The sequence below is a fragment of the Mus caroli genome, chromosome 1, assembly GCF_900094665.2.
Source record: "Mus caroli chromosome 1, CAROLI_EIJ_v1.1, whole genome shotgun sequence".
Taxonomy (NCBI): domain Eukaryota; kingdom Metazoa; phylum Chordata; class Mammalia; order Rodentia; family Muridae; genus Mus; species Mus caroli.
In genome coordinates, this window is record NC_034570.1 from 19,386,726 (window position 1) to 19,392,725 (window position 6,000).

At 39.2% G+C, this 6,000-nt stretch overlaps 1 protein-coding gene across 2 annotated transcripts in view; it reads right to left on the reverse strand.

Annotated features, from left to right (window-relative positions):
- Window positions 1-6,000, reverse strand: part of Smap1 (small ArfGAP 1) — a 75,800-nt gene that overhangs the window by 63,688 nt on the left and 6,112 nt on the right. The gene's annotated exons all lie outside the window — the stretch shown is intronic.

The window sequence follows — 6,000 nt, forward strand, 5'->3', positions numbered from 1 at the left end:
TGTAAGAAAGCAGAGAAAGCCATAGGGAGGAAGCCAGAAAGCATCAAGTCCTCTGTGGCCTCTGAATCACCAGAAGCACAGTTTCTTGGGTCTCGTTGCCTACAGATGCATACCTATAGTCGTAGTCCAAAGACAGCCAAAATCCAGACACTAGCTGAGATTACAATGCGAGTGAACATAGGAGAAGATGCCCAAGGACTTACTCAAATGGGCCAAGACTCCCTTCTTCTCATTTAAAAAAAACCATCACTTGAGAGTTAGTTAAGACCACCCTGGTCTAGGTAAACAGAGTATGAGGAGAAGGAAGATGAGGAGGAGGAGGAGGAAGGAGAGAAAGAAGGCAAGAAAGGAGAGGAAAATGGAAGGGGGGGGGGGAGGCAAGGAAGGGTAAAACAAATGCCCAGTGAAAGCCCTAAGTAACAGTCTTGAGATCAGAATTCACCTAACTTACATACCCTCACTTTGCACAGCCATCAGTACTCATATTCTACATAATACTAGGTGTTCAGAAAGTATCTGTGAGCCGGACGTGATGGCACACCCTTTAGTCCCAGCACTCAGGAAGCAGAGGCAGGCGGATTTCTAAGTTCAAGGCCAGCCTGTCTATAAAGTGAGTTCCAGGACAGCCAGGGCTACACAGAAAAACCCTGTCTCGAAAAACCAAAAAAAAAAAAAAAAAAAAAAAAAGCATCTGTGAAATGTGTTCACCAGGGTTTGATTATAACTCTCCTCCGCCCACACAGTACATGTTATAATCCATGGATGGTAATAGCATATTTGCATATAATTTACATACAGTCTCCAGCATCCTTCAAATTATCTCTAGATTACTTACGATCCACACATACAAAGTCATCTACGTGGTTATTAAGCTACATTGTCTATGAACTAATAATGAAAAAAGTCTACATGTTTAGCCCACACATACATTTTTTTTTTTTTGGGTTTTCGAGACAGGGTTTCTCTGTGTAGCCTTAGCTGTCCTGGCACTCACTTTGTAGACCAGGCTGGCCTCGAACTCAGAAATCCGCCTGCCTCTGCCTCCCAAGTGCTGGGATTAAAGGCGTGCGCCACCACGCCCGGCCACACATACATTTTTAAAAAGGAAAAAATAAATCTCTCATCTGCTGTTGGCTAGATCCATGGATCCAAAACCCACAGGTAAAGAAGGCAAGCTGTTCTTCTTTAAATAACCCGGAACGCATCCATAGCAGTGGTAAACCACAGAGGCTCTGGTATATTTTCAGGATACACTTTTGTTAAGTATCTTCTTTAAAGAGGATGACCGCAAAATAAAATCAGAAGAACATCTATCACTACATTTTAACATGGCCTACCAAACACTAGAGCACTTCCTGATACTTCTCTTGACACAGCTCCCAAAATGATTAGGACTTCCCATAAAGAGCCAACACGCTCACTCAGGAGGCAGAGGCAGGTGGATCTCTGAGTTCAAGTCCAGTCTGATCTACAGAGTGAGTTCCAAGACAGCCAGGGCTACACAGAGAAACCCTGTCTAGAAAAAACAAAAACATCAGTTCCTGAGCTAAGAGCATAGGTCGTGGTAAGACGCCCCTGGTTAACATGAGCAAAGCCCTAGATTCACTCTCCAGCAGGTCAGAAAAACCATGGCACAGTAAGAACTTGTTCCTTGGTTATGGTTCTAACTGGGACTGATAGCTTCGTCTATAAGACTTTTTGAATTAAAAGAATTTAGTAAATATTAGATAAGTTTATTCAACTTGACCACTATAATTTAGTGGTGTATTTGTATATTGTTATACCTGTGTTTTAAGCAAATTCACTTGAAATATTATATAAATATTGTATCCACAGGTACATTTTCTAGTACCTCAACTATTTTTTTATTTCATTTTTGTTAATGATTGATAAAAAGAATGACTGAAAATAAGTCTTTGGTAATGTGGTATGGGGGAAGAGGGTGCATACTCCAGTCTCATGAATCTCTGAGTCCTTCAGTGAGCTCTATGTCTGTCTCCTGACTGTGCATGTCACCAGTGCTTTGCTGGGTTTCTACCTCGCATCAGTGGTGAGATAAGAGAATACTGTTCGTTCCTCGGGACAATTAATTAACTTAGGTCCAGTTAAGTTTCTCCTAAAGAGAAATATTAAGAACTGAGTGTTCTGGTGTGCAGAACTTCTGAATGCCTCCTTTCCCTGCTTCAGCTGGAGGTAAGAGAAGTTTCTCCAATATTCCCTTTAAGAATCTGAGTTCCTGGAGGTAAACCTAAAACAATTTCAAAGCCTTCTTCTATGAAGGGGACCCTGAGAATGTTTAATTCTCATTACCTGGGTTTAATATAAAGAATAATTGCATTCTCCCTTTAAAGTATTTTCAGGGGTGCATACATATAAAATATCACTAATCTGCTGAGCCAAATATGATCCATATTTGGTATGAATTATAACTATAGTCTGAATGTGAATATACATGATCTACAAAACCTACAGCTCAGCTAGGTGGGGCTGATAATAAAAAAATCATTTTATACCATACTATATATGCTCACTTATTTAATATTCTGTTCTTTTCCAACTAGTGTCTGCTCTCAGGTATCTACCCCTGTACACTGTAGGTCTTCATTCATACCCTCCTTCTCTATCCAAGTCAGAAGTAAAACAGTCTGCTCTAAAATCTCAGTCCTCTGAAGGGCTTAGGAACAGCTAGTTTTTCAAAAACAGCCTCACTACTCAGCCACATTAGAGTTGAGACAACCATGAAACAAAAGGAAAACCTTTGATCCAATGCCCATTTGTCTATTAACAAAGCAATAATTCATTCTGGCAAAACAGCCATGAAAATTAAGAAACGTTTCCAAATCTATGGCAGAGAGATTCTTTGCACATACAACACATTACAAATTAATTCTGTTTTCCAAACTCCCTGCGTCACTGGCATGTTAGACAGGCCACAGCAAGTACATGATTGAGAAATGTATGATCTGCTTTCCAGAACAGACAAGGGTAAAAGTAACATCCAGCCTTCCAGCAGCAGCACACTAAGTCAGAAAGGAAGCTCAAAGATGCAGACTATGCTAAAGTAGCAGGTTGACCTCTTGTGTTTCCAATTTCTGGAAACTAGTGATTTCGAAGTCCTGGGACATCAGCCATTCAACTCACACCAAAAATGCTAGTAACAAAACCAAAAAGTTGTATAGCTCCATGGCTACTTGGAGTTGACAATACTCATTTACATATTCTGAGCAAAAATTCTTCAGATACTATGTTCCAGGTATGGCTTGCCTTTTTTTCTTTTGAAAACAAGATAACTGTTAATGTTAATGAAATTAAATGCTCACACTTTTATCTTTATAGAACATGTTTGTCATACTCAAAAAAGCTTTGCTTGCTGGGCAGTGGTGGCGCACGCCTTTAATTCCAGCACTTGGGAGGCAGAGAAAGGCAGATTTCTGAGTTCGACACAAGCCTGGTCTACAAAGTGAGTTACAGGACAGCCAGGGCTGTACAGAGAAACCCTGTCTCAAAAAAAAAAAAAAAAAAAAAAAAAAAAAAAAAAAAAAAAAAAAGAAGAAAAGAAAAGAAAACTATAACAAAAACAAAAAACAAAACCACTTTGCTTACCTCAAGGTTCTAGTGATTTTCTCTCATGTTACTTCTACAAGTTTTATAGTTTTAGGTCTCAAAGTTAGTTTTGTGATCCATTTTAATTTTTATTATGTTATAAAGCTCAAAGTGCATTCTGTTGGTACTATGTGAGAAGAGTGTCATTTCCCTACTGAGCCGCCTCGCTGTTCTTGTCACTGTAGTAAGGAGATCCCAGCAAGTATCTTTCCATATAATCACTTATCTACATCTATCCTTACAATGTCACAGCACTGACAACAGCCAGGAAGTCAGACCTCCTAGAATTTCCCTCTTTTCATAATACTTCTTGATATTTATGAGGAGGGTTCTTTGTATTTTGTTAGTTTTCTTAGAATCAACTCGTTAAATCCTAAACAATCAAAACTATGATTCTGACAAGGATAATCAGTGATAAGGACTGTCGTCCTTAAAACAAAGTTTTCTAGTCCGAGAACATGGCATATCTGTTCATTCTTTTGCAACACTCTCTTGTAAGTTCTTCGAGTACAAGCCTTGCGCACATTTTATTAAATTCATCCCTAAGTTTTTATACTTTATGCCACCGTCACAGAAATTTTTCAACTTCAAAATATTTGCTGCTAGCATATATGGTTTTCTGTACTCACTTTGACTCCTACAACTTGAATAAACTCAATTCTTGGTTTTAATGGTTCTTTTTAATAAATTCTTGGACTTTTCTACATAAATATGTGCAAAGATGGTGCAACAATTTTTCAATGCATACACTTTGTACGTGGTTTTAACTATTTCATCGCTGTCCTATGCCGTTTTAAATACACCTACAGCACCACCCCTTATAAAAACCTATGTTCAAAAGCGAGGCGTACGGTACACGGTTGTGACACAACAAGTAGGTGCACCAGGGCACACTTTAGATCTAAAATGTGCTCAGTTTCTTTTCCGATAATATCTCCAGTGTACACTACAAGTAATTTTCAGGAGCACAAATGCACCAACTAAACACATCAATGCTAAACTCTAATTCTTAAGAATTTTCTTATATCAGAAGATAAAACTATCCTGAATATGACTGTCCACAGAATTCTCCTCATTTTTTTTCATCTGGGGGGGGGGGGTCTTTGAAATATGCACTTCACAAAAGATCAAGATGAGACATCTGAAGTTCTATCATCAATCACTTGGACCTCTTGTGAAACTTAGACCAAAAATTGCTTGAGTGGGTAGAGAACAAACTATGAAAGTTTGCTAGAAAGTCTGTAATTCTCTCTCCTTGCTGCACTCAAAAGCCTCACATTTACCATTCAACATATGTGAACATAATACTGGCACATGATTCAGATAGCTTAATAAAACGTGTAAATAAAATAAAACTTTAGATAGGTTCTGTAATATGGCAGCTAAATACTATGATAGTTAAACAGAGCTCTAGCTACGTCAAGCAGACAATATTAATACTGATAAATACACATGGCCTGGATATTAACCTGTAGATGCTTTCTTTTAAATGAAGAGTAAAAGGAGGTCTTGTAGGACCAGCAAGATGGCTCAGAGTAAAGGCGCCTACCAGCAAACCCAATGACCTGAATTCAACTCCAAGACCCACCCAGCGGAAAGAGGGAACCAACTTGGACAAGCTGTTCCCTGACCGCCACGTGTGTGCCGTGTGCGTGTGCACACACAACTTAATTACGAGAATACAAGTGGCAGGTAAAAGATCTTACCACAGATGCTGCCACCCTGAGCTTGTTACCTTAAAAGGCAGTTCTCACCAGATCTTGATTATTAGTTCCTGTGAGCATGAGTTGTTATAATAAAAACAAACCTATAGCCTCCCACTCTGTCTTCCTGTTTAGGTAATCTCACCCTACAAGCGACCACACATTTGATACAGACAAGGGGCCCTCCCCACAGCCTCTCAAACCTTGTGCTCTTTCCTTTATAGTAGCAAACCTCAATTGTTTAGTAATAGCAGCAGAAAAACTAATATTGTTCAGAAAACACTGACCTGTCCTACCAGCAAAACTGTATCTGTTATGGCAACTCTTTACAGTGGTCAGGACACGGGGCAGTCAACTTCTCTCATAATTACAACTTAAATAACACACCCTCTAAATTTCTTTGATCTTCCTTGAGAAAACTAAAAACTAAGGAAGAAAACAATGGCTGGATTCTACCCAGCAAAAGATCACTGGTAGTGTTACCATTAGCAGTAAGGAAAACAAGTTTGAATCCGTGCCTTACATAGTCAGAATAGCAAACGTTTTCCAGTCCTAGTGACAACTAGAGTTCAGGTGTTTTAAAGGTCGGTAACATTTATATTGGGGGTTGGGAAGGGTTCTAATTCTTCAGGGATCCTGTGTGTGTGTGTGTGTGTGTGTGAGAGAGAGAGAGAGAGAGAGAGAGAGAGAGAGA